The sequence below is a fragment of the Macaca fascicularis genome, chromosome 10, assembly GCF_037993035.2.
Source record: "Macaca fascicularis isolate 582-1 chromosome 10, T2T-MFA8v1.1".
Classification (NCBI taxonomy): Eukaryota; Metazoa; Chordata; class Mammalia; order Primates; family Cercopithecidae; genus Macaca; species Macaca fascicularis.
The window spans coordinates 100737553-100759494 of NC_088384.1; the positions used below are offsets into that span (position 1 = coordinate 100737553).

General features: G+C 47.1%; 5 long non-coding RNA genes and 1 pseudogene across 7 annotated transcripts in view; 3 read left to right on the forward strand and 3 right to left on the reverse strand.

The window, feature by feature from the left end:
- Positions 1 to 20467, forward strand: LOC135965655 (uncharacterized). Of its 2 annotated transcripts, XR_012419421.1 has the most exons (3): positions 1 to 911; positions 3229 to 3586; positions 19984 to 20467. It is a non-coding gene; the product is annotated as an uncharacterized lncRNA (long non-coding RNA). The 2 variants fall into 2 exon arrangements; XR_010578689.2 differs by lacking the exon at positions 19984 to 20467 and having other exon boundaries at positions 3229 to 4671.
- LOC141407925 (uncharacterized) lies at positions 4905 to 9144 on the reverse strand. Its single transcript, XR_012419424.1, has 3 exons — positions 9027 to 9144; positions 7663 to 7868; positions 4905 to 5509 (listed from the first exon to the last, which is right to left on the reverse strand). It is a non-coding gene; the product is annotated as an uncharacterized lncRNA (long non-coding RNA).
- LOC135965656 (uncharacterized) lies at positions 9655 to 12754 on the reverse strand. The gene is made up of 3 exons (XR_012419427.1): positions 12616 to 12754; positions 10150 to 10217; positions 9655 to 9785 (listed from the first exon to the last, which is right to left on the reverse strand). It is a non-coding gene; the product is annotated as an uncharacterized lncRNA (long non-coding RNA).
- Positions 17304 to 17404, forward strand: LOC123567327 (U6 spliceosomal RNA; annotated as a pseudogene).
- Positions 18028 to 21942, reverse strand: part of LOC141407927 (uncharacterized) — a 14793-nt gene continuing 10878 nt past the window's right edge. Inside the window, exon 3 of the long non-coding RNA XR_012419426.1 lies at positions 18028 to 18120. This is a non-coding gene — a long non-coding RNA (uncharacterized lncRNA). The remainder of the gene's footprint in view (positions 18121 to 21942) is intronic.
- The window catches only part of LOC123567141 (uncharacterized), an 8044-nt gene continuing 6611 nt past the window's right edge, over positions 20510 to 21942 (forward strand). The window contains exon 1 of one of the 2 annotated variants that reach the window (XR_006689909.3): positions 20510 to 20648. This is a non-coding gene — a long non-coding RNA (uncharacterized lncRNA). The remainder of the gene's footprint in view (positions 20649 to 21942) is intronic. The other variant, XR_012419423.1, reaches the window with a different exon arrangement.

Below are 21942 nucleotides of genomic sequence, written 5' to 3' on the forward strand. Positions count from 1 at the left end.
CTCTCGCCGGAGCCCCAGCCCGGTCCGCCGGCCCGGGTCCCGCGTTTCCTGGAATTCAGGACCCAGCGTCCTCGCCCGTCGACCCGAAAACTACCGCCCCGCGGCGCCCGACCGGACCCACCTGTGGGCGCGAGCCCCCGCCGCCTCGCTGGGCGCTGCCTTCCCCCCGGCTCCTCCAGCAACTTTCAAGGGTCCCCCTGCAGTCTGGGCGCTGCTGTGAGCCAGGCCCGAGCTAGAAGCGGGGACCCCGGGAGCATCGCAAACCTCGAGGGGAGTGCTTTCCACCGGAGAGACGGACGCTCGTCGCAGAAACACATGACATAATTGTATAGTTAAGGAGCTTTCGAGGGGGGCCAGCCTTGGCCTGCAGAACCTGCAGGAATTCACCAGGGGTGGAGAGAACATTCTACGTGAGAGACTCCAGGGAGCTGGGAGTGAAAGAAGGCGAGGAAAGCTGGAGCCCGAAGGGTGGGAGAACACAGACAGTCCCCTCCTGGGCATTCACCTTTAAGAAACCCGCCCAGGCGCAGCCAGAGACCTGTGCAGAATGTTCACACCGCGCTGTTCCGAATAACAGGAGCATTGGAAACACCCCTAAATGCCCCTCCATGGGCGAGTGGGCAAATAAACTGGAATATTCACACCATGAAACGTTAGACAGCAGTGAAACGGAATGAACTTCAGCCAGATAACAACAGAAGCAATGCCTCAGAAACAACGTAGAGTGAAAAAACTAAGTTGCAGAAAACTGAATACAACGGTGCAACTTTTAGAATGTGTAAAAGCAAAACCAAAAGTGTGTGTGTTTAGACGCATGCACCGGTGAAAAGAAATTTAAAGCAAGGGAAAAATGAGCATAGGTACTGGAGAAGAGTGGTTATCTCACGTGAATGGGAAGGAGCTGGGAGGAGGTAAGGACGGAGGGAAAGAACACCCGGGTACAGCTGATTGATTGTTTGATTGATTGATTGATTGAGAAGGAGTTTCGCTCTTTCGCGGAGGCTGCAGTGAAGTGGCGCGATCTGGGCTCACTGCAACCTCCGCCCCTCCGGCCCCCCTCCCCCCACCCCCCACATCCCCCACACTCCCATCCTCCCACCGTTTCAAGGGATTTTCCAGTCTCAGCCTCCCCAGTAGCCCACCACCACGCCTGGCTAATTTATTTTGTTTTGTTTTGTTTGTTTTTTATTTTTTGAGATGGAGTCTTGCTCTGTCGCCTAGGCTGGAGTGCAGTGGCGAAATCTCGGCTCACTGCAACCTCCGCCTCCCGGGTTTTAAGCAGTTCTCTGCCTCAGCGCGTGGCACCTCGCCCTGCTAATTTTTGTATTTTTAGTAGAGACGGGATTTCACCATGTTGGCCAGGCTGGTCTCGAACTCCTGATCTCAGGTGATCCACCCTCCTCGGCCTCCCAAGGCGTGATTACAGGCATGAGCCACCACGCCTGACCACACACAGGTTATTGATAATGTTCCAGTACTGGGGTGGATGGTAGCTTCATCTAATTTCATCATAAATAAATTAACAAAACCATAAACAAGGGGGAAAGAGAGGACGGGAGAGTGGAGAGCAAGGGGCTAGAAGGTCAGATGGGAGCTGAATCCTGCCCGGCCTGTGGGACCCAGTGATGGTGTGGGATTGCTAGGAAGTCAGTGGAGTGTTTTAAGTGGAGTCGAGACAGAATCACCCTTTTATTTGGAAAAAAAATATTCTCCAGCTACTGAAAGTGTGATCCAGGAGTCATCAGCACCCACATCACCTGGGAGCTGACCAGAAATGCAGACTTTCAGACCCCATCCCAGACCTACTGAACTGGAATCTGTATTTTATACAAACAGGACCCCCCAGGTGGCTTGCACCCACAGGGCACTTTGAGAAGCCTGAGCTCCCTGCTGTGAGGGGAGGGCATTACAGGGGGCAGGCGGGGGTGAGGGAGGACGGGATACCAGGAAGGAGGCAACTGCCATGGTCTGGGTAGGGCATGGTGATATCAGTGGGGGAAGTGGAGAAACATATTCAGGCTGCATTTCGGGTGTAAAATCAGCTGGATTTGGGGTTTGGTTGTATGTGGGAGTGTGGGAGAGGGTGGCTGTATTAGTCCATTTTCATGCTGCTGATAAAGACATATCCGAGCCCAGGCGTGGTGGCGCATGTCTGTAATCCCAGGACTTTGGGAGGCCAAGGCAGGAGGATCACCTGAGGTCGGGAGTTCGAGACCAGCCTGGCCAACATGGTGAAACCCCATCTCTACTAAATAAAAATACAAAATTAGCTGGGTATGGTGGCATATGCCTGTAATCCCAGCTACTCAGGAGGCTGAGGCAGGAGAATCACTTGAACCTGGGAGGTGGAGGTTGCGGTGGAGGTTGCATTCCAACCTAGGTAACGAGAGCAAAACTCCATCTCAAGGAAAAAAAAAAAAAAAAAAGACATACCCGAGACTGGGTAGTTTACAAAAGAAAGAGGCTTTAATGGACTTACAGTTCCACAGTGGTTGGGGAGGCCTCACAATCATGATGGAAGGCAAAGGAGGAACAAGTCACATCTTACATGGATGGCAGCAGGCAAAGAGAGAGCTCCTGCAGAGAAACTCCCATTTTTAAAACCATCAGATCTTCTGAGACTTATTTACTATCACAAGAACAGCATGGGAAAGACCATCCCCCATGATTCAGTTATCTCCCACCGAGTCTCTCCCACAACATGTAGGAATTATGGGAGCTACTAAATGAGATTTGGGTGAGGACACAAAGCCAAACATCAGTGGGTTTCATACATTGTCAAAGCCAGGGGAGTTTTTTGTTAGATCCTTTCCTGGCTCTCTGTGTTACTCAGGTTCAATAATAGGGGCTGCCATTTACTGAGACACGTTTGGAGCCAGGTACACTGGGAAGCACTTTATAAGCACCATCCCATTTCATCTTCACAGTCATTCTGAGATGTAGAAGGTATTCTCCTCATTTTACAGATGAGGACACTGAGGTTCAGATAGAGAGACAGCCTGCTTGGCCCATGGGTTGTAAGTGGCAAAACTGGGGTGTAAATTTGAATCTGACTCGAGAAACTTCACTCCCCACCTTATTACCTCCCCAGCCTCTCATGACATTCAAGTCCCTCTTCAACATCAGTCCCACCACTTCCCACCACATTGCTGAAATGCCAGTCAATCTAGATGAGTTGCTGGTTGCTTAAGGGTGACCACAAATTATTTGCAATTCTTCACATTGCAGGATGGAGTCTAGGTTTCCTCCTCTTGGACCTGCGCTGGCCTGAGTGACTCATTGGAGTGATAGAGCATGATGGGAGCAAGCTTCCTGGATTTCCGAGCCTTGGTCATTAAGAAGCTTTGTGGTGTCCTTTAGGGCCTCTTCAACATTCTCTCTGGGAACCCAAGCTTCTAGAAGAGACCATCATGCTAAGAGAGTCCACATATGGCCATTCCAGTTGGCAGTCCCGCTGAGCCCAGGCTTCCACCATCCCTACCAAGACAGCAATCATGTTAGTGAAGCTGTGGTGGGCCATCCAGCCCAGCTGCCCACTGAAAACCAGGCTTCGGTCAATGCCATGTGGGACAGAAGAATTACCCAAGTAAGCCCAGCCCAAATTCCTGACCTACAGTATTGAGATATGTAATGAAATGGATGTCTTTTTTTTTTTTTTTTTTTGAGATGGAGTCTCACTCTGTCGCCCAGGCTGGAGTGCAGTGGCGCGATCTCGGCTCACTGCAAGCTCCGCCTCCTGGGTTCACACCATTCTCCTGCCTCAGCCTCCCGAGTAGCTGGTGCCTGCCACCACGCCCGGCTAATTTTTTGTATTTTTAATAGAGACGGGGTTTCACCGTGTTAGCCAGGATGGTCTCGATCTCCTGACCTCGTGATCCACCCGCCTTGGCCTCCCAAAGTGCTGGGATTACAGGCGTGAGCCACCGCGCCTGGCCAAAATGGATGTCATTTTAAGTCATTGTGTTTTAGGGGGAGATTATCACACAGCAGTAGATAACAGGAATGCTTGCTCCTACCTGGCCCAACCCTCCAGCCTCTGCACCTTCGTCGCTTCCATCCTGACACCTGGAAAACCCTTTACCCAGATCCTAGACTATCAAAATTCTGCTTTCCAAATGGGTCATATCTAAAGGGCTGGGCTGCGTGCTGCAGTTCTTCTGTTTGCCACTGCAGGTGCACTCTCCACCCTTCTGCATGCTGCTCTGCTGCTGTTTCCAGCAGCCACACCGCTGTGGGTGACACCAATGGGCTCTCCTGCTCTCTGGCTCTGATTGGGTTTTGTCAACAGGGGGCACCAGCAGGAGATCAGCAGGTGAGAGCAGAGGGGTCAGGATTTTCATTCCCCCTTTCCCTCAGTGCAAAGTCACCGGGCTGACTGTGTCTCTCTACCAAGGCCACAGCTCCGGACAGTCCTCCTGGCCCTCCTCTCCGTACCCTCCCCTCTCCAGGTTCCTTCTTGCCTATTTATTTATTTACTGATTGATTGATTTTGAGACAGAGTCTCACCTGTCGCCCAGGCTGGAGTGCAGTGGTGCAAACTCAGCTCACTGCAATCTCCACCTCCCGAGTTCAAGCAATTCTCATGCCTCCACCTCTGGAGTAGTTGGGATTACAGGCACCCACCACCACGCCCGGCTAATGTTTGTATTTTTAGTAAAGACGGGGTTTCACTATGTTGGCCAGGCTGGTCTCGAACTCCTGAACTCAAATCATCCACCCGCCTTGGCCTCTCAAAGTGTTGGGGTTACAGGCACGAGCCACCGCGCCCGGCCTCCTGCCGTTTTCTTGAAAGGCAGTGGTTTCCTTTGTTACCAGTCCCAGAGTCCCACGCCATCCTTTGTTGCTTTCCTTAAACTCTCCTCTCTAGGTTCAGGTTTCCCCAGAAGCAGAGCCTGAGACAAAGATTTGAATGCAAGTAGTTTATTTGGGAAGAGGAAACATGGGAAGGATGTGGCTGCAGAAACAAGACAGGAAAGGGGAAGAAGCTGACACGGGCAGGTCACCACACTGAGCATCTGGAGCTCTATCCCTGGGCAGCACTCTGGGAGATGACAAATATGTCACAGGCTTAACCCAACTGAGGTCCCCAGCGAGGAAGCTGAGGAATCTATCTGCCCCCTCCCCTCTGGCAATGCTTCCAGAACATTAACTTCCTGGCACTCTTAGTTTGTTCGGCGTAACTGTCTGAGCTTGCTCGCATGGCTAGAAAATACTTGCAGCAACGAGAGAGAGATTCTTTTGGCAGTAAGTAGTTCTTGCCATGTAGAGGTGATTTCAAGGGCATATGGGCAGCTACACCAGCCCACACCTTTGTAAATAACTCCCATATTAAACCCTCTTCAATGACTCAGTTTGAGAATGACATCTGGTTCCTGCCAGGACCCCGAGTGATACAGGCTGGTCTTGAGCGTCTTCACAGCAATACAGAGTGGACCAGCGACTACAGAAAGCTTGAGAGGGGCTGGAGAGAGACACCTTCCCCAACATTCATCCACACAGCACGCCACTCCTGTGAGAAGACAACAGAGATTGTGTATGTTTGAGAATGTCTCTCCACCTCTCATGTAGCCATCCTGAAAAATCTAGTTCAAGATCTATTCCAGGCCAGGCACAGTGGGTCATGCCTGTCATCCTAGGACTTTGGGAAGCCGAGGCGGGCGGATCACCTGAGGTCAGGAGTTCGAGACCAGCCTGGCCAACATGGTGAAACCCTGTCTCTACTAAAAATACAAAAATTAGCTGGGCCTGGTGGCAGGCACCTGTAATCCCAGCTACTTGGGAGGCTGAGGCATAAGAATCACTTGAACCCGGAAGGCGGAGGTTACAGTGAGCCGAGATCAAGCCACTGTACTCCAGTCTGGGCGACAGAACAAGACTTCACTGGGCTCTAGTGTCTTCCTCTGTGAAACTTTGAGCAAGGGGTTGAGAAATCAAGAGTTGCAAACTCAGGCCAGGTGCAGTGGCTCATACCTATAATCCCAGAACTTTGGGAGGTCAAGGCAGGTGGACACCTTGAGCCCAGGAGTTCAAGACCAGAACAACATGGTGAAGCCCTGTCTACCAAAAATACAAAAATTAGCCAGTCTCATAACCCGGTCTCAAAATAAATAAATAAATATATTGAAATATTAAAAAATACATAGAATCTAAACAAAAAAAAATTAAGTTTTTTTAAAAAACCACATAGAATATAAACATTTTGAAAAAAGTTAAAAAAAAAAAAAAGAGTTTCAAGCTCAAACATAGATGATTGGGGCTGGGTGCAGTGGCTCATGCCTGTAATCCAGCACTTTGGGAGGCCAAGGCGGGTGGATCGCTTGAGACCAGGAGTTCAAAACCAGCCTGGGCAAGATAGTGAAACCCTGTCTCTACTAAAACAAAACACAACAAAACAAAACAAAAAGCCAAGTGTGGTGGCACGTGCCTCTAATACCAGCTACTTGGGAGGTTGAGGCAGGACAATCATGTGTACTTGGGAGGCAGAGGTTACAGTGAGCCAAGATCTCACCACTTCACTCCAGCCTGGGCGACAGAGGGAGACTCTGTCTCAAATAAATAAATAAAAATCAAGATCAAATGTATATGATCAGGAGCCTCAGCTCCATCACTTACAGCTCTGTGGCTTTGGGAAAGTTGTTTTGAGCCTTGATTTTCTCATCTGTGTAGTGGGGATAACAATACATACTAATTAATAGAATAAACCATAGACACGCCTTGTTCATAGGAGGAGGAGAAGAGAATCCTCACACAAGAGGAGAGGTGGGGATCATGGCAATGAACGAGCAAATGCCCCATCAAGATGCTGCTGCGCTGAAACATAAATCCAGTGTTGCCAGATCCTCCAAGCATCCAAAAAAGCCAGTGACTCCTCTTTTAATGTTTAAACTGTATTCAAATGTGTCCTAATGTTTAAAACTTTGTACAAGCCAAAGAAAACATCTGTGGGCCAGATTTTGCCCCACACAGCCAAGGTCCCTGCTGATTCTGATCTTCTAAGATCTCTGAGTAAGAAATAGGACAAGGGAGAGGTTGCATTTTCACTCACATTTATCAGACAGGATTAAGATCAGTTGTACACAACAGAAAACCCCCAAATAATAATGGCTGAAAAAAGACAGAAGTTTATTTCTCTGTTGTGTAAAAACAGATTAAAAAACCAGAGGCAGGCAATGCCACTGATGTGACAACTCTGTGAAGATGGCTCCTTCCATCCCTCTGCTCTGCCATCCCTAGCATCCAGCCCCTATCCTCATTGTGCAGTATGGCTGCTGGAGCACCGGTCTTCACATCTGCAGTCAAGAGAGCAGGGCTGAGGAAGGGAAGCAGCAGCTGGTGCTTCTCTCTTTTAAAGATCTAGATACCTGGTTTTTCTCTCAACAAATTCTGCTTATGTAGTCACATGGTCACACCTAATTGCAAAGGAGACTAGGAAATCTCTTTTGCTGTAAAGCAAGGTACCCAGCTAAAAAAAAAAAAGGAGATTCTGTTACTAAAGAAGAGGATAGTAGGCGTGGTGCGGTGGCTCACGCCTGTAATCCCATCAGTTTAGGAGATCGACATGGGCGGATCACAAGGTCAGGAGTTCGAGACCAGCCTGGCCAACATGGTGAAACCCTGTCTCTACTAAAAACACAAAAATTAGCCAGGCACAGGGGTACATACCTGTAATCGCAACTGCTTGGGAGGCTGAGTCAGGAGAATTGCTCGAACCTGGGAGGCAGAGGTTGCAGTGAGCCAAGATCGCACCACTGCATTCCAGCCTGGGTGACAGTGCGAAACTCCATTTCGGCAGTGCAGGACGCAGTGGAGGGGGGAAGAAGAGGATAGTAGATACTGGAAGGGTGGTCATTTCTGCCACATCAAATAGCCTGGTAGGTGAGGAGGGTGTATGGGTAGGTGGAAAGAGTGTTAGCAGGAAGCCAGATTCTGCTGTCCATACCATATGTCTTTGAGCCTCTTTCTGACCAGAAGAAAATAAGAGAGCAAGATAGAAAGAGGCCTGAGTGTAATCAGACTGACAACTTACCAAGGGCCTGTTGTATGCCAGGCCCAGCACTGAGTCTTGTGCCAACATTGTGTTAGTTCATTTTGTGCTGCTATAGCAGAACACCTGAAACTGGGTAATTTTTATGGAACAGAAATGTATTGGCCCATGGTTCTGGAGGCTGGGAAACCCAATATCAAGGTGCTGGCATCTTTCAAGGGCTTTTTGCTGCGTCATGCCATGGTGGATGATGAGAGAGTCAGAGAGGGTAAGAGAGGGAGCAAGAGATCAATCTCATGGCCTTAAGCCTTTTTATACTCAGCATTAATCCATTCTTGAGTATGGAGGCCCCATGACCTAAACACCTCCATAAGGCCCCACCTGCCAACACTGCTGCATTGGGGATTAAGTTTCTTTTTTTTTTTTTTTTTTTTTGAGACAGAGTCTTGCTCTGTCACCCAGGCTGGAGTGCAGTGGTGCCATCTCGGTTCACTGCAGCTCTGCCTCCCCGGTTCACGCCATTCTCCTGCCTTAGCCTCCCGAGTAGCTTGGACTACAGGGGCACCCGCCACCACACCCAGCTAATTTTTTGTATTTTTTTTAGTAGAGATGGGGTTTCACCGTGTTAGCCAGGATGGTCTCAATCTCCTGACCTCATGATCCGCCCACCTCGGCCTCCCAAAGTGGGGATTAAGTTTCTAACACACGTTTGTTGTGGCACACACTCAAACCATAGCAAACATCATCTCAGATTATTCTTTTCACCCAGCCTATCCAGTGGGTGGGCCTCCTGTTATTGTGGGGTGGGGTCACAATTGCTTGTGCCAGCTGGGGTAGGAGACCTAGACATCCAGTTGTCCCCCAGATTGATAACCAATCCACCCTTCTGTCTTCTGCCCTACCCCACACCACATGGTCTTCAGAGATTTCTGGTCTGTCCAATCCCTGAGCCTCTCCGAGATTCTGTGATTTGCTTTGTCCTAATGGCTCCCCGTGACTAGCTAGGTTTCAGCTTCCTGGTTTCTTGTCAGTCCCCACTCACCATCTGCCTTCCAGCTTCCGGAATTTGGTTGATTCTTCTCATCTGCTATTTTCTTCCTCATATGTTTTCTTTGTCCCAGAAGATAGATGTGCATTAAAAAAAAAAAAAAAAAAAAAATCCCTGTGTCATTTTCTTGGAATTTCAGAGAACCATGGGGAGAAATAAGTGTGTTCAACCTGCTATGTTTAAACAGCAGTCTCCAGCCTCAGTTCTTGACTGGGGAAATCCTCAGCCCTCAGGAGGATTGTATGGTACCCCATCCTCCCCCCATTCCTTCTTCATCCCGCTCCAGGAGTCCATGGGAGCCCTCAGCACACAGGACTCTCTTCCCCACTCTCTGAGCCTGGGGCATAGTTCTTTCCTGCCTCCATAGCCCATACCTACTTCTCAAGAGCAGAGGCCTTGCCTTCTTCTCTGTACTTCGACAGGTCTGGGCAGGCCTCAGGAAGATAGATATGAGCTCATGGTGTGGGTCATTCCTGAGAAGTCACTTTGGGCTTTGAGGAGTTAAAATTCAAAGCTGGGGATGAGAGTCAGGCATTTCTCAATTAGAATATCGAGTGTATTCCCACTGTATATACAATGGAGGCCAGCATCAACACTCAAGGCGAAAACCTGATAGAGTCACATTTGTCCTTGGAAACCTCTTAGGAAGATGCCAAGTGGAGACAGAGGCATTATCCCTCACTGAATCTGATACAGCCAGCGTTTCCTCCAGGGCTTCTTCCCTGTATCTTGAGTAAGTGCCTGCTGGAGATCCTGGTTTGGGTTAAGAAGCTGTGTTATATAGATAATGAGCATCTTCAGATCCTAGAATCTTCCTCAGTGGGTCATGATCCTCATGTTGCTCATAGGAAAAGAGGGCAAGAACTAGGGTGATCAATCATCCCGGTTTACCAGGTCTGGGGAGTTTATTGAAATACAGAGTTTTCAGTGCTAAAACTAAAACAGTCCCAGGGAAATTCCCAATGGTTGTCCACCCTACAGAACAACCGTAACAACAGGATTACCTCTCACACACCCTCCTGGGCGTGCGCATGTTACACAATTTGTCCACTTTCTGTTGCTTTCATAGAACCCATGAGACTGGGTAATTTACAAAGAAAAGGGGTTTGTTTCTTACAGTCCTGGAGGCTGGGAAGTCCAAGACAGGGTGGCTGCATCTGGTCAGCTTCTGGTGAGGGCCTCGTGCTGTGTTGTAACATGGCAGAAGGTATCGTAGGGTGAGAGGAAACAAGACAAAGCCGAGGAAGCCAAACTCATTTTTGTAATGAACTACTCTCAATAACTCACCCACTCCTGTGAGAATTAACCCACTCCTGTAAGAAAGGCATTAATCCCTCCTAATGACCTAATCCCCTCTTAAAAGCTGCACTTCCCAATACCATTACATTGGGGACCAAGTTTCTACATGCATTTTGGAGGAGACAAACCACATCCAAACCATAGCACACACACAACATAAATTGGTTATCTCCTGCTGCTTACCATACCCCTCAACCTCCACGCCCACCCCACCATCCATTTTTTTTTTTTTTAATACAGATTCTTGCTGTTGTTGGTCCAGGCTGGAGTGCAACGGCACAGTCTTGGCTCACTGCAACCTCTGCCTCCCGGGTTCCAGCAATTCTCCTGCCTCAGCCTCCTGAGTAGCTGAGATTACAGGTGCCCACCACCATGCCCAGCTAATTTTTGTATTTTTAATAGAGATGGGGTTTCACCATGCTGCTAGGGTGGTCTCAAACTTCTGACATCAGGTGATCCACCCACCTCAGCCTCCCAAAGTGCTGGGATTACAGGTGTGAGCCACCACACCCGGCCACACCAGTCCTTTTAGGGGAAATAGATGGTAGAATTGTTCAGAGAATGGGCTCTGGAACTGGGCTCTGGAAGTTTCAGCTACAGCATTCATTAGCTGTATGTGTTTGGGCAAGTCACTTCACCTCTCTCTGCCTCAGTTTCCTTATCTATAAAGTTAGAAGAGTAATAGTAAGTTCTACTCTGTCAGGTCATTGTAAGGATTGAGTGAGTTAATTGATGGAGAGCAGTTAGAACAGTGCCTGTCATGGAGGAAGCTACACAGGTCACAACTCCTTAACTGAAACTCCAATGTCTCAGGATCCTGATGCATTTTGGAATTTAGGGAGTTCTGGGGTTTTGGAAAGCACATGACTTATATAACACACTAGTGGGTAGTGGGATCTGGCTTAGCATCCCATAATGAAACACGTTAATATTTCTTCAGAAAACAACATATGAGTATTCATACATCTGTTCAGGTTAGGTTTTGGCTACCGAATGAATTTTGGTGTTACACTTAAATTATTTTGTTCAGAAACGTTGGGATCTCTGAAGTGTGGATAAGGGCTTGTAGATCTGTGTAAGGGTTTGCTGTGATTATTGTTGAATGTGCATCTGATATAACTGCCATACAGTTGCTTCTTGAGGACAACTCTGAGCTTTTATGCTCAAGGCCCTCCTGGGCTCTTGGAGTTTTCTAGCAGGGCCTTCCTGTACCAAGAGCTCTGAATAAACTTTGAAGACTGACAGGACACTCTCTTCTCTCTCTACCTAGGTCCTCAATTTAGTGATGTCTCCCTGTTCCTTTCAGTGTGGCAGTAGAGGTTGGCAGGGGAGGGGTAGGTTGCAAATGCAATTTCCAGGAGCCTTCCCCAGCCTGACCCCCACTCCTTCCACCCCAGCTGGTCCCAGTGGGGGAGGGGCACAGGTTGTGTGGAAGTGATGAGTGAGCCCCTCTTCTGGCAAAGCTGTTGTGGGTTCAGGCAGTCATCTGGCCTGCACAGGCAAGATAATGGAGTCAAAGGAGGCTTATGGCCCCTCAGCCGCCCCTGGGCGTGCACCGAGGTCTCTGTGGCAGACACTGTAGCACTTGCAGAAAAGCGTTGGTGCCAGGTGCGGTGGCTCATGCCTGTAATCCCAGCACTTTGGGAGGCTAAGGCGGGTGGATCACTTGAGGTCAACAGTTCGAGACCAGCCTGGCCAGCATGGCAAAACCCCGTCTCCACTAGAAATACAAAAATTAGCCAGACGTGGTGGCGGGCACCTGTAATCCCACTACTTGGGAGGCTGAAGCAGGAGAATCACTCAAACTGGGGAGGCGGAGGTTGTAATGAGTCGAGATCATACCACTGCACTCCAGCTTGGGAAAACAAAAACAAAAAGCAAACAAAAAAGAAGGAAGGAAGGAAGAAAGGAAGGAAGGAAGGAAGGAAGGAAGGAAGGAAGGAAGGAAGGAAGGAAGGAAGGAAGGAAAGGAACGAAGAAAGAAAGAAAGAAAGAAGTGTTGGAGGGGAACCAGAAAGTTCCCCCTTAATTCTCAGCCAGCATTTACTGAGTGTGACCCTGGGCTAGGCCGCAGGCTAGGTGCTGGGGACACATGGTGAGGAAGACCTGGCCCCTCTGAGAGAAACCCACAGGGTCAGGGGCAGCTGCCTTCTGACCTCACGGGTATGGGGCTGGCCCTCATCCTGCCCATGGTGTCAGGTGACAACCCGCCCTTCAAAGCAAGAGGAGGGAGGGAGAAGTGCCTGTATGTTCAAGAGTTACTTTACGAGGACAAAACAATCACATTGGTTGACATCAGCAAAGAAACATCAGCCAAAGGCTTAAGATGACTCCAAAGGACTGGGGTGCAGGTTGGGGGTGGGGCGCTGAGACAGGCTCAGCCTGGAGAGAGGAGGGGAAAGCTCCTGCGGAGGTCCCAGCTTGCAAAGATGAAGCTATTGCTTGATGATGCTGTCTCCAGGGCCAGAGATCTTCCTCTCATCTCGCACCATCTGCAGTCCTCTCCTGCTGCCGGGGAGGCGCAGTCATTAGACCCATTTTCCAGGTGAGAGATCTCTGCCTCAGGGCTCAGACCGCTTCCTGGGGTTCCAGGTCAGTCTTCCAGGATGGAAGATAGGAAGCAGGTCATCGAGGGCTCTGGTAAGAAATGAGGTTTCTGGCCAGGCACGGTGGCTCATGCCTGTAATCCCAGCACTTTGGGAGGCCGAGGCAGGCGGATCACTTGAGGTCAGGAGTTCCAGACCAGCCGGGCCAACATGGTGAAACCCTGTCTCTACTAAAAATACAAAAATTAGCGAGGAGTGGTGAAGTGCGCCTGTAGTCCCAGCTACTTGGGAGGCTGAGGCAGCAGAATTGCTTGAACCTGGAAGGTGGAGATTGCAATCAGCTGAGATCGCATCACTGCATTCTAGCGTGGGTGACAGACGGAGACTCTGTCTCAAAAAAAGAAAAACAGAAAGAAAAGAAAAGAAACGAGGTTTCCCTGGCTGAGCCTGGGAAGCTAGAGTTCATTCGTTCGTTCATTCATTCATTCATTCATTCATTCATTCATTCATTCATTCATTCATTCTGGCTGATCCTGAGTTCTGGCAGTTCCTATCTGCATGACCCTGGCAGTTCAGCCCTCTGAGCCTAAGATTCTACTATGTACCAGGCACTGTTCAGTCTATTGAGGATACAGAAGGAACTAGATAGTCATGGCCTCCAGCCTCACGATGCAGATAATGGGGTGGAGGTAGGGACAACTAGCTTTTTCTGGAGGCTTCCTGTAAAAAACAACGCTTAAGTGGAGGTGGACAAAATCTCCCCATCATGCTGGGGAGAGGCAGAAATGGATTTAGCAAACTTACTGTGAAAGTCACAGCTTAAGCCTTAGAGCCATTCACTTGCCAGGGGCCTTCCAGGGGCCTGGGAGGGGCCAAGTAATGCACTCTCAGGATCACATGCTTTAGTAGAATTTGCCAATGTAAGATGTTTTAACTGTAATTTATTAAGAATGCTACCCCTTTCCACTCCAACTTCCCTCTCTGCTACACTTCCCTTCCTTTTGGGTATTGCCCCGGTGGTTCTGGCATTTTGGGGGATCTAGCTAAGGGGAAGTTGTCACGGAATAATGACATTGATGAAAATAACAAAAGTCAAAATACACCACTACAAAAAGGATATAATAAATAGCATCAGTTCAAAAAAATTTTAAGATTAATAATCAAGGAAACATAACAAGTCCGGAAATCTTACAGCCCTGATATGAAAGAAACTTGATAGAGGTTCTTCTAAATTTGACAACAATCCTAGAATTTTATGACCTTCCTATAGTACCCCCTTATCCTCGAGGGATACATTTCAAGACCCTCAGTGAGTGCCTGAAACTGTAGATAGTAAGGAATTCTATTTAGACTATGTTTTTTTGATCCAATAGCCAAGACAACTACTAAGTTGGCTAATGGGCAGGTAGTGAAGATGCTGGACAAAGGGACAGTTCACACCCCGGGGGGACAGGGTGGGGTGGAGTGGGACAGCACCAAATTCCATCACGCTACTCAGAACAGCATACAATGTAGAACTTAATGAATTGTTTCTGGAATTTTTCATTTAATATTGTCAGACTGTGATTGATCATGGGCAACTGAAACCTCAGGAAGCAAAACCTTGCATAAGAGGGGGCTACTGTGCCAGTAATAAGTTGTGAAGCTGAAAGAAACTTTTAACTATCGACCATAAAAAATTTGGGGCCAGGCACAGTGGCTCATGCCTATAATCCCAGCATTTTGGGAGGCCAAGGTGGGAGGGTGGCTTGAGGCCAGGAGTTCAAGACCAATCTGGGCAACACAGTGAGACTCTGTCTCTACAAAATCTTAAAATATTAGTTGCGTGTGGAGACACATGCCTGTAGTCCTGGTTACTTGGGAGGCTGAGATGGGGGGATCCTTTGAGCCCAAGAGTTTGAGGCTGCATTGCACAAAGATCAGACAACTGCAGTCCTGCCTGGGCAATGGAGCAAGACCCTGTCTTAAAAAAATGGGGGCCAGGTGCGGTGACTCACACCTGTAATCCCAGCACTTTGAGAGGCCAAGGTGGGTAGATCATTTGAGACCAGCAGTTTGAGACCAGCTTGGTCAACTTGGTGAAACCCCGTCTCTATTAAAATTACAAAAATTCGCCAGGAGCACCTGTAGTCCCAGCTACTTGGGAGGCTGAGGCAGGAGAATCGCTTGAACCCAGAAGGTGGAGGTTGCAGTGAGCCGAGATTGCACCACTACACTCCAGCCTGGGTGACAGAGTGAGGTTCTGTCTCAAAAACAAACAAACAAACAAACAAAAAAAAACATTAGTCAACGGTGCTAGAGAAAAAAGACTAAAGTAGGCCAGGCACGGTGGCTCAAGCCTGTAATCCCAGCACTTTGGGAGGCCGAGACGGGCGGATCACGAGGTCAGGAGATCGAGACCATCCTGGCTAACACGGTGAAACCCCGTCTCTACTAAAAATACAAAAACTTAGCCGAGCGAGGTGGCAGGCGCCTGTAGTCCCAGCTACTCGGGAGGCTGAGGCAGGAGAATGGCGTGAACCCAGGAGGCGGAGCTTACAGTGAGCTGAGATCTGGCCACTGCACTCCAGCCTGGGTGACAGAGCGAGACTCCGTCTCAAAAAAAAAAAAAAAAAAAAAAAAAAAAAAAGACTAAAGTATCTTCTTATCCTCTCTAAATAAAATGACATTACAAAATCAATGTCACATGAAGAGGTTAACGTAAAAGTACACAACCACAATGTAGGAATGAAATAATTATAGATATGTATCATATGAATGTAAATATGACAGTAAATGTAAATTTTAATGTATGTAATTATGAACAAAGATGTAATGCTATTATGTAAATAAATATATTGTCTTATATATAACTTAACATGTTTAATATCATGTTATATTAGGAACTGTTGCTGGCTATGTGGCCACAACAGGGCAGGGAATCTTGGGACCCTTATTCAGAGAGACCAAGACCAAATAAAGTCATTTCCTTCAACCTATCACCAGTGCAGGAATCCTCTTCCTGATGACAGCTGTCCCCTGAGCCTTGGCTCTGCACATCTGCTGGGATGGGGAATGCCCCCCTCCTCCAAATCCTGTACTATCATGGGTCAAAACTCTGGCTGTGGGAGGTTCTTTAGTCATGCTGATCACTAGCTATCAGTGGTTTCCTCTTGTGTCCTCGTCTTCCTGCTTCCCATTTTATTATAGCTCTGCAGTACTACAGTGCAGCTCTAGTATCTTGCCCTGGCCTGGGATAACCTGGCCTTCTTCAAAGTTTCTTTTTATGTTTTGACTTCCAAAGTCTTCTTCATCCATGATCTCAGAGATTAATCAGCCACCCATACATATATGACGATGACAATGATGATGATGATAATGAGAACAGCTAGCCAACACCGAGTGCTTACTGTGTACCGGGCTCTGTGCCGGGTGCTGTATGAGCACCTGTTGTTAGTCTCAGGCACACCTATTTATGTTGGTTTTGAGTAACTTGTGCACGTATACCTTTGATTTAAAATTTTGGTTTCTATTTAGAATATGATAGGAATTTTTTTGTTTTGTTTAGCCTTCTCTCCTAAGCTTAATGAAACCACATATTCAGAAAGAAAGGACACATTTAATTAAAACATTTCAAAGGCAAACAGCTTAAAAGAGTGATTACCCTAGACCTCTAACAAACAAATATGCCCCTCCTACAAAACTCTTCTTAATGTAAATTCCAGAGAGGAAAAGCCAAAAAAAATAAAATAAAATCAAGAATGTTTGTTATTTACCTGGCTAAAACCTGACAAAAATATTTTCTTAAGAGCTCTGTAGTTTAAAGTCAACTTAATTAAAAGCAGATATTCAGATTATAATTTTTAAAATAGGGCCTTTCTGCTTCTTCTATTTTGGATCTTGTTTTGGGGAATTTTTTTCAGGTGACTGAAACCCCTCTTTTAATGATATGGTAAGTCCCTCTCTCTGTTTGCGTCCTTTCTTGTTGGTATGATTTTTTGCTGAAGGAAAAAAAATGTAAATCTTAAGCGACTTTCTGGAAGGCTTAAATTTCTTCTCTGTGCTTTGAAATGTAAATTTCCTACCTCGTCTAAAATTCAGTGAGGTACTCGCTTCGGCAGCACACATACTAAAATTGGAATGAAGGCCGGGCGCGGTGGCTCACGCCTGTAATCCCAACAATTTGGGAGGCTGAGGCAGGTGGATCACCTGAGGTCAGGAGTTCGAGACCAGCCTGGCCAACATGGTGAAAACCCATCTATACTAAACATACAAAAATTAGCTGGGTATGGTGGCACATGCCTGTAATCCTGGCTACTTGGGAGGCTGAGGCAGGGGAATTGCTTGAACCCGGGAAGTGGAGGTTGCAGTGAGACAAGATCGTACCACTATACTCCAGCCTGGGTGACAGAGAGAGACTCTGTCTCAAAATAAATACATAAACAAATAAGTAAATAACTAAAATGAAATTGGAATGATACAGAGAAGATTAGTAGCATGGCACCTGTGCAAGGATGACACGTAAATTCTGAAGCGTTCCATTAAAAAAAAAAATATATATATATATATATATATATATGTTATTTAATAAAATTAATTAACACCAGGTGTGGTGGCTCACACCTGTAATCCCAACACTGGGAAGCTGATGTCAGGAGTTTGAGAGCAGCCTGGCCAACATGGTGAAACCCAGTCTCTACTGAAAATGCAAAAATTAGCTGGGCGTGGTGGTGCACGCTTGTAAGCCCAGCTACTTGGGAGGCTGAGGCACGAGAATCACTTGAATCCGGGAGGTGGGAGGCTGCAGTGAGCTGAGATTGTGCCACTGCAGTCCGCTTGGGCGACAGAGCAAGACTATCTCAAAAACAAACAAACAAAACAAAAAACGAAAAGAAAGAAGTCACAAAGGGATCAAACTTCATTTTGGCTACTCCTGCTTTGGCGATGGCCACAAAAAGGAAAAAGTTTTTCAAATTTGTTTGGTAACTATGACTTTAGAGTTTTGCCAAGCTAAATTAAACTATGAATATTTATTGAATATCTAGATCATTTCCAAATAAGATATAATGCTAAAACATTAATTACTACATATAAGTTTAAGCTCATATACTTTTGGTTTCTTATTTCAGAGAAACAAAAGATATTTAGAGGCTGGGTAAAGTGGCTCATACCTGTAATCCCAGCACTTTGGAAAGCTGAGGTGACGGGACTGCTTGAGGCCAGGAGTTCGAGACCAGCCTGAGCAACATAGTGAGCCCTTGTCTCTACAAAACAAAAGTTTAAAAGTTAGCCAGGAGTGGTGCTGCATGCTTGTAGTCCTAGCTACTCGAGAGGCTGAGGCAGGAGGATCACTCAAGCCTAGGAGTTTGAGGCTGCAGTGAACTATAATCACACCACCATATTCCAGCTTGGGCAAAAGAGCAAGACCCTGTCTCCAAAAAAAAAAAAAAAAAAGAGAGCTATTAAGATCCGCTAGTAAAAGTATCGTATTCCACATTGAAAAATTGTTCCATTAGAAAGCTTGTGTTTCCAAATATTGTAAAATGTGTATTCATAAATTGTAGTACATACTGACAAAATCACTTCCGACTGGGCAGTGGCTCACACCTGTAATCCTAGCACTCTGGGAGGCTGAGATGGGCAGATCACCTGAGGTCAGGAGTTCACCAGCCTGGCCAACATGGTGAAACTCTGTCTCTACTGAAAATACAAAAAATTAGCCGAGCGTGGTGGTGTGTGCCTGTAGTCCCAGCTACTTGTGAGGCTGAGGCAGAAGAATCTCTTGAACCTGGGAGGTGGAGGTTGGAGTGAGCCAAGATCGCACCACTGCACTCCAGCCTGGGTGACAGAGTGAGACTCTGTTTAAAAAATAAAATAAAATAAAATAAAATTTTTTTTTTTTTTTTTTTTTTTTTTTTTTTTTTGAGACGGAGTCTCGCTCTGTCGCCCAGGCTGGAGTGCAGTGGCGGGATCTCGGCTCACTGCAAGCTCCGCCTCCTGGGTTTACGCCATTCTCCTGCCTCAGCCTCCCGAGTAGCTGGGACTACAGGCGCCGGCCACCTCTCCCGGCTAGTTTTTTTGTATTTTTTTAGTAGAGACGGGGTTTCACTGCTTTAGCCAGGATGGTCTCGATCTCCTGACCTCGTGACCCGCCCGTCTCAGCCTCCCAAAGTGCTGGGATTACAGGCATGAGCCACCGCGCCCGGCCTACTTCTTAGATTTTTAGTATAAATTGAGATTACTAAGATTTAAAATTCTGACTAATGTATGGTAACTAACACTGGAGACCAGAAGGAAGACAATTCTGTATTCAGAATATGTAAGGAAAGGAAGATGCGTTTTTAGGAAGGAAGACCATAAGAAAGACATAAGTATGTGGTTTTTGTTAAAGAGTAAGTGATTTTCCCTAGTTTAGGGGTTATTTAAAGGCTGTATCAAATTGGGATAAAAGAAGGAAAGAATAAAATAGATTAACTGAATGGCTATAGAAAGTTGGGAAAAGAAAGAGGAATGGAAAAATTGTAAGAGGTTATAAAAGGTTTAGGGAAGTATTATCTTGTGTGGTCAAAGCTGATTGAGATTAGATGATTTATAAGGCTTTATTAAAATTAACTTTCATATTTGTAATTCACTGATGCAAAAGTAGAATCAGTTTTCTCTTTTGAACTAGATATTCATACAGTTATTTTATTTTATTATTATTATTTTTTGAGATGGAGTCTCGTTCCACCCAGGCTGGAGTGCAGTGGCGTGATCTCGGCTCACTGCAACCTCCGCCTCCTGGATTCAAGTGATTCTCCTGCCTCAGCCTCCTGAGTAGCTGGGATTGCTGGCATGCGCCACCATGCCAGGGTAACTTTTGAATTTTTAGTAGAGACAAGGTTTTGCCATGTTGGCCAGGCTAGTCTTGAACTCCTGACCTCAGGGTGATCCGCTCGCCTTGGCCTTCCAAAGTGCTGGGATTACAAGCATGAACCACCGTGCCCTGCCTCATATAGTATTAATAAGAGATAGTAAAAGATTTTTTTGTTTACCTTTTGAGTAAACTGCTACTAAAAAAGAAAAGAAAAGAAACGAAACTGGGGAGAGGGGGAGACATTCTTTTGGTCTCAAGCTGTCTTTTTCAGGTCTTTTGTGTCAGGCCTCTGAGCCCAAGTTAAGCCATCATATCCCCTGTGACCTGCACATATACACCCAGATGGCCTGAAGCAACTGAAGATCCACAAAAGAAGTGAAAATAACCTTAACTGATGACATTCCACCATTGTGATTTGTTTCTACCCCACCCTAACTTTATAATCTCCCCCACCCTTAAGAAGATTCTTTGTAATCTCCCCCACCCTTAAGAAGGTTCTTTGTAATCTCCCCCACCCTTAAGAAGATTCTTTGTAATCTCCCCCACCCTTAAGAAGGTTCTTTGTAATTCTCCCCACCCTTGAGAATGTACTTTGTGAGATCCACCCCCTGCCCCCAAAACATTGCTCTTAACCCCACCACCTATCCCAAAACCTGTAAGAACTAATGATAATCCCACCACCCTTCGCTGACTCTCTTTTCGGACTCAGCCGGCCTGCACCCAAGTGAAATAAACAGTCTTGTTGCTCACACAAAGCATGTTTGGTGGTCTCTTCACATGGACGCGCGTGACATTTGGTGCCAAAGACCCGAGTCAGAGGGACTCCTTCGGGAGGCCAGTTCTCTGTCCTCACCCTCACTCCGTGAAGAGATCCACCTATGACCTCCGGTCCTCAGACCAACAAGCCCAAGGAACATCTCATCAATTTCAAATTGGGTAAGTGGTCTTTTCACTCTCTTCTCCAGCCTCTCTTGCTACCCTTCAATCTCCCTGTCCTTCCAATTCTAGTTCTTTTTTCTCTCTAGTAGAGACAAAGGAGACACATTTTATCTGTGGACCCAAAACTCCAGCATGGGTCACGGACTCGGGAAGACAGTCTTCCCTTGGTGTTTAATCACTGCGGGGACGCCTGCCTGATTATTCACCCACATTGCATTGGTGTCTGATCACCGCAGGGACGCCTACCTTGGTCTTTCACCCACATTCCTTTGGTGGCAAGTCAATTGCAGGGACACCTGCTTTGGCTGCGCACCCACATTACAGCCCAGGGCTGCTCCCCACCCCTTTCTCCGTGTTTCTACCCTTCTCTTTAAACTTGCCTCCTTCACTATGGGCAACCTTCCACCCTCCATTCCTCCTTCTTCTCCCTTAGCCTGTGTTCTCAAGGACTTAAAACCTCTTCAACTCTCACCTGACCTAAAACCTAAGCGTCTTATTTTCCTCTGCAACACCGCTTGGCCCCAATACAAACTTGAAAACGATTCTAAATGGCCAGAAAACGGCACTTTTGATTTCTCCATCCTAAGAGACCTACATAATTTTTGTTGAAAAATGGGCAAATGGTCTGAGGTGCCTTATGTCCAGGCATTTTTCACACTTCGTTCCCTCCCTAGTCTCTGTTCCCAATGCAATACGTCCCAAATCCTCTTTCTTTCCCTCCCACCTGTCCCTTCAGTCCCAACCCCAAGCTTCACTGAGTCTTGTGAATCTTCCTTTTCTACTGACCCGTCTGACCTCTCACCTCCTCCCCACACCGCTCCTCCTCAGGTCACTCCCCGCCAGGCTGAATCAGGCTCCAACTCTTCTTCAGCCTCTGCTCCCCCACCCTATAACCCTTCTATTGCCTCCCCTCCCCACACCCAGTCTGGTTTACAGTTTTGTTCTGCGACTAGCTCTCCCCCACCCGCCCAACAATTTTCTCTTAGAGAGGTGGTTGGAGCTGAAGGCAGAGTCAGGGTACATGTGCCTTTCTCTCTGTCAGACCTTTCCCAAATGAGCCAGCTTTTAGGCTCTTTCTCATCAGACCCCACTAAATACGTACGATATACGATAGGAATTCCGATATCTAACTCTGTCCTACAATTTAACCTGGAGTGACTTAAATGTCATCCTAACTTCTACCCTCTCCCCGGGTGAACGGGAAAGAGTTTTTTCTCTAGCCCAGTCTCACGCTGAGAACCGCTGGCTTCAGGAGCCAGACCTCCAGGAAGACATTAGAGCAGTTCCCTGA